We start from the raw sequence: 6,363 nt of genomic DNA, 5'->3' as shown, positions 1-6,363 counted from the left end.
AATGCAGTTTTACTCCATAGCTTATTTCTATCCAGATGGTAAGATTGTGTGGATGACTGAAGGGACAAGGTACCAGTGTACTGTGGATGAGTGGGCAAAGCTCATCAAAGCACCCAAGGAGCATGAGAAAGACACTGATGTCTATGCTGAGAAAAAGAAAGACCACAACTCCATGGCAAACATGTACAAGGAAATACCTGACAAAGATTTGGAGACTCACAAGTTAGGGTCAGTGTACTACTTGATGTCTGGTCTGTCCACTATGAACAAAATACTGAGGCACACTTTGTTGCCCAAATCAGGAGATCACAGGATGATCAGAGGCCATTCCACAAATCTGCTTCAGATGTTTGATTTGCCACAGAAGTTCGAAGTCATGAGCCTGATTGTTAAGACAATCAAGAGGACAGTTGCTGACCAGAATAGGTCATGTGGGTATGCTCCACATATTTAAATGTTGATCAACTCCAAGATTCCCAAGGGAGTGTACTTGTTGGACAAAGAGCATCTGCCTTTGCAGCCAGACTTTGTGGACAACATTGTTGTCATGACGGCTGAGGATCCAACATCCCTAGAAGCTCAAGAGAAAAGACAGAAAGCCAAAGCAGAGAACGCAACAAAGATGCCTAGTGTTGAAGAAGCTTCATAAGTATTCCTCAAGTCAAAGCAAGACCATCTTGAATATCTGATTCAAGCAACCTTGAGAACTGAGAAAGGACTAGCCACCCTGACTCAGAACCAGGAGAGCTTCGAAAGGATCATCGAAACCAAATTCTATGATCTTGACTTGAAGATGACTGAAATTCATATAGCAGTTGAAGAGCTCCAGGAAGAAGTAGAAGAGAGGATGAGAAAAGTAACTACACGGGTGTTTCACAGAGTGCGAGGACGGAGGTCTACAGCAGTGCCAGTGCTAGATACAAGAGCAACAACTTCAGCACCTGCAACCACAACTCTAGTTTCCCCTCCAGTGGCAATTCCTCCAGCACCAACATTTTCCACTGATGCTTTTGTCCTTGGAGTCATCTAAACCCCTCCTCCTGAAGATCAAGCCTAGATAAACGCATGGCACTATGCATTTTCAAGTTTTTGGTAACTTGTTGCAAAAGGAGGAAAAAGTGTATAGATCATACACTACTGGAATCAGGGATTTTGCCGTCTGCCAGTTCTTTGCCGTCTGCTTGCGGACAACAAAGAAGGTCTTTGCCATCAGCTACCAAACAACAGACGGCAAAGAACTGACAGATGACAAAGAAGGTATTTGCCATCTGTCATTTCTTTGCCGTCTGCTGGCAGATGGCAAAAAATCTTTACCATCTGCCAGCGGATGGCAAAGAGGTGCCACCGGATGCCATGGTCTACCCCCTCTTTGCCGTCTGCTGGCAGATGGCAAAGAGGGGGCTATCTTTTTTTTGCGGGTAAAAAAAAAACCGTTGCCCCCACCTCCTCTATCTCTATACCCCCTCTCTCCGCCCCACCCCTCTCTCTCTCCCGCTCGTCTCTCCCTCGCGTGAGCAGCTACAGCTGCCGATTCCGGCGAGCTCCGGTGGGATTCGACGGCGCCCAGCACACCCACGTGACCCCCTCCCCCCGCTCCTCCATCTCCTCCGACCAGATCCGACGCGCGCGTGGGATCAGATGTTGCTAGTGGTAGTTCGGGGCGTGCGGGCGGACCAGATCGACCTCAAGACCCTCGACGAGCAGCTCGACCGCCACCTCGCGCGCGCCAGGACTGGGAGGCCGACCCCGCTAGGCTCGTCGTCCGAGGCTTCGTCGCGCGCGGCACCTTCGACACCGTCCACCGCGGCATCTTCGACGGCCTCGACGTCGCAGGTCCGTCCCGCCACCATCTCCTCTGCTCCACTCCCCTCCCCTCCCTCCCCGTTCACTGCACGCTTGTTCATTGCCAACATGGACACTCGGCACGCGGGTACGTACGCAGCCAGCCCAGCCCAGCTGTGACCCCGCGCGCGCCCGTATGCTGTTCGACGGAATGCCTGCTGGTGCGGCGGCGCCGTTCGTTGCGGCGAGACTTGTTGGAATTTAACACAACATAACCTCCCGTATACGTGTGCGTATAGGTTTCTTGTTCTTGCATGTATCCATGTAGGATTTAGTCTCGGAGTAGTATTGCCTAGGCAGCTAGCTTCTACTATATATATGCGTGAACCCTGTAACTTGTACCACCAAACCGTGAGTTGAAGCAATAAACAAGAGACGTACCTGTGGCAATCCAATTGATTCTAGCGTTTTGTATATGTGCGTTTGCAAGTCAGCCCGCTAGTAGCTCGACTTGATCGGCCGAGGCTGCTATCTTCTACGTACGTGTACTAGTACCACAATTCTGGCATGATGACCTTGTTAGACCTTTGGTGATGCTTCCTCCAAAAGAAATACCACCATTCTGGCATGCTATATTTTTCATTGCGGTGAATGGCATTCTCTTTTCCCACACAACATGATTTCCTCCAAAAGAAAATTATTTATCTTGAAGTCTACTTCCTGCCCCTTGCCCTGTTTTACGTCGAATATCTCAAGCGACAAAATTTGCTCTTAATGTACTGCCTCAGGATCTGGATATCTCTCAAAATTTAGTACTTTCTGGTGTTGATCTCAAGTACGAAGGTCAACGCTCCTCGGATAAACCTATTTCCGAAAAGAAAATCTTGCTACTGAAATAATGCTACATTTTGGAGGCCTTTTCTTTCCAGACATTATTGGCATAGTCTCGGGCTCTCATCACTATGAATAATAGAACACATACTACTAGGAGGAATCACATTTAACTATGCTATTCATAGGATAGTTTTCTTGCTGTTAAACATGTCCACCGGCATACATTGTATCTTATTGTGCCCTTACTTTTTTGTCTAGGTACTTGATGCCTCTTGGTCAGAAGATGATGGCGAGTTCCTCATTCCAATTGTGTTTATATTGTGTAGGTTTCTTCGTCATGATCTGGATTGCCGCAGTCATGTTCAAGTCCAATGATATCTTGCGCAAGCAGACCGCTCTCAAGGTTGGTTCTTCATAATAACTTGTCTATCAACGTGCTTCTTCTGCTTCTAGAGGTTAATTAATTTTTCTGCCAAGCAGACTGCTCTCAAGGGCTTGTGCTTATCTTGTGTATCAACGTTCTTGTTCTGCTTCTAGCACTGGGTCTGTCCCTTCTATTGAGGAAGCCGGCTGGCAGACTGCTACCGTCACTAAATCCCTAACGCTGGGGCCCGTGTTAACTCCATTTGATTGTCAAATTGCTTAGATAACTCAATTTGATTGTCCTCATAGTGTTCTCACATGCTTAGAAGAGTTGGAAACACTATAAATGTTTTGGTATGGATATGTGCTCTAGAATAGTGATTCTGGCATGCTATATTTTTCATTGCGGTGAATGGTATTCTCTTTTCCCACACAACATGATTTCGCCTTTTGGGGCCTCTTTGCTTCAAATTATTCCATATGATTGTAATATGCGGCCTTGAAAAACTCCTATGGTTTTCTATGATGCACTCAAACATCCTGTCGATCATATTGTATCAAGAGAGGGCATGACATTGCAACCCAGTGATTTTCCTATTTATGAGTTTTTAGGTCATGTGAACCAATTAGACCCTTGGTCATTTCTTGAACTCGATCAGTAACTCATTTGTGGAAAAAACTTGACGATGTGTGTACCTGTGTGTTATGTTATGTTTTGAAGTGGATAACATTGCCACGTGTTTCACTTGGAAATAACTAATGTTTGTTGAATAATAGGAATTTATGCACCATTTATATCAGTTCATAACTCTTAAACTAGAACTGCTCTCCTTAAAATTTCTAATCAGGCTGACTGTTGTTTTGTGCTCCACAGATACAACGGTCCTGCATGCTGCTATGGTGGTCAAGTGTGTGCTGCCTAGGAAAATAGATATTTAGTTTTAGGTCATTTCTTGTATTTCAGATATGGAGTGCTTGTCTTTAGTTTTTGTTTTTACTTCGTGAAACTTGTTACCTATGGATGAAACTGTGTAATATTGGTGAAACCATGTATATGTATTGATGAAACTTGCTACTATTGGTAACATGTGTTGGATATCCTATATTGGTCATATATATATGTGTGTGTAATATTGGTGAAACTATGTATATGTATTGGTGAAACTATGTGTGTGTGTGTGTGTGTGTGTGTGTGTGTGTGTGTGATTTTCTATGAAAATGAATGGATATAAGAAGAATTAGAATTAATGCCTATTTGGTCTCTTTGCCATCTGCCAGCAGATGGCAAAGAGCCTGCCGGCAGATGGCAAAGAGGCCTCTTTGCCATCTACTGGCAGACGACAAAGAGCCTGTGCCATGACCTTTGCTGTCCGTCAGTAGACGGCAAAGTGTCCTTTGCCGTCGCTCGTTCAGCCGGACGTTTTGCCATCTGCTGGCTGATGGCAAAGGCATTTGCCGTCCGCCATGGCAGACGGCAAAGAAGCTGATTCCAGTAGTGATAGGCTTCGGAGAGGGAGAGAGAGAGAGAGGGAGAGAGAGAGAGAGAGAGGGAGGGAGGGAGGGAGGGAGGGAGGGAGGGAGAGAGAGAGAGAGAGAGAGAGAGAGAGAGAGATTTACTTCTTTTGCTACTCATTTGCTTTGTTTGCTTGTGTGAGATATTTTATGTCTGTGTGTGAGATACTTTGTATGATCATGTGCTTGATCATATTATGCTTAATGCTTGTGTTTGAATGATGAATCTATCTCTTGTATGATCATTCACTTTGCCTTGGTGATGGGTGCTTGTACTGTTGGAAATATGCCTTAGAGGCAATAATAAATTAGTTATTATTATATTTCCTTGTTCATGATAATCGTTTATTATCCATGCTATAATTGTATTGATAGGAAACTCAGATACATGTGTGGGTACATAGACAACACTATGTCCCTAGTAAGTCTCTAGTTGACTAGCTTGTTGATCAATAGATGGTTACTGTTTCCTGACCATGGACATTGGATCTCGTTGATAACGGGATCACATCATTAGAAGAATGATGTGATGGACAAGACCCAATCCTAAGCCTAGCACAAAGATCGTAGTTTGTATGCTAAAGCTTTTCTAATGTCAAGTATCATTTCCTTAGACCATGAGATTGTGCAACTCCCGGATACCGTAGGAATGCTTTGGGTGTACCAAACGTCACAACGTAACTGGGTGGCTATAAAGGTGCACTACAGGTATCTCCGAAAGTGTATGTTGGGTTGGCACGAATCGAGACTAGGATTTGTCACTCCGTGTGACGGAGAGGTATCTCTGGGCCCACTCGGTAGGACATCATCATAATGTGCACAATGTGATCAAAGAGTTGATCGCGGGATGATGTGTTACGGAACGAGTAAAGAGACTTGCCGGTAACGAGATTGAACAAGGTATCGGTATACCGACGATCGAATCTCGGGCAAGTACAATACCGCTAGACAAAGGGAATTGTATACGGGATTGATAGAGTCCTTGACATCGTGGTTCATCTGATGAGATCATCGTGGAACATGTGGGAGCCAACATGGGTATCCAGATCCCGCTGTTGGTTATTGACCGGAGAACGTCTCGGTCATGTCTACATGTCTCCCGAACCCGTATGGTCTACACACTTAAGGTACGATGATGCTAGGGTTATAAAGGAAGTTTGTATGTGGTTACCGAATGTTGTTCGGAGTCCCGGATGAGATCCCGGATGTCACGAGGAGTTCCGGAATGGTCCGGAGGTAAAGATTTATATATGGAAAGTTGTTGTTCGGGTTCCGGGAAAAGTTCGGGTTTTTTCGGTATTGTACCGGGAAGCTTCCAGAAGGTCCCGGAGGATTCCGGAGGGGTCCGGAGGTCCGGAAATTGTTCCAACACGTCCAATATAGTAGCATGGGCTGTAAGGGGGCGCCCTAGCCTTAATGGGCCAGGGGCACCAGCCCCCCAAGGCCCATGCGCATGGGAGGGGGGAAACCCTAAGGGGGAGGGCCTCCACTTGACTTGGGAGGCACTCCTCCCCCCTTGACCGCCGCCCCCAACCCTAGATGGGATCTAGGGGGCCGGCCCCCTCTTCCTCCCACCTATAAATAGTGGAGGGGTGGGAGGGCAGCCGCACCCCAAGTTCTGGTGCAGCCCTCCCCCTCTCCCAAGTACTGCTCTCTCGCGGTGCTTGGCGAAGCCCTGCAGGATTGCCACGCTCCTCCATCACCACCACGCCGTTGTGCTGCTGCTGGACGGAGTCTTCCTCAACCTCTCCCTCTCTCCTTGCTAGATCAAGGCATGGGAGACGTCACCGGGCTGTACGTGTGTTGAACGCGGAGGCGCCGTCCGTTCGGCGCTAGATCGGATCTTCCGCGATTTGAATCGCCGCGAGTACG

The 6,363-nt window shown here is 46.8% G+C and overlaps 1 long non-coding RNA gene across 1 annotated transcript; it reads left to right on the top strand.

Annotated features, from left to right (window-relative positions):
• Positions 1–1,444: 1,444 nt before the first annotated feature.
• Positions 1,445–4,121, top strand: LOC123137140 (uncharacterized). Its single transcript, XR_006467785.1, has 3 exons — positions 1,445–1,833; positions 2,943–3,019; positions 3,854–4,121. It is a non-coding gene; the product is annotated as an uncharacterized lncRNA (long non-coding RNA).
• The last annotated feature ends 2,242 nt before the right edge of the window (positions 4,122–6,363 follow it).

This window comes from Triticum aestivum, chromosome 6B (genome assembly GCF_018294505.1).
Source record: "Triticum aestivum cultivar Chinese Spring chromosome 6B, IWGSC CS RefSeq v2.1, whole genome shotgun sequence".
NCBI lineage: Eukaryota > Viridiplantae > Streptophyta > Magnoliopsida > Poales > Poaceae > Triticum > Triticum aestivum.
The sequence above is the reverse complement of the archived record's forward strand: the minus strand, read 5'-3'. Positions and strand labels throughout refer to the sequence as shown.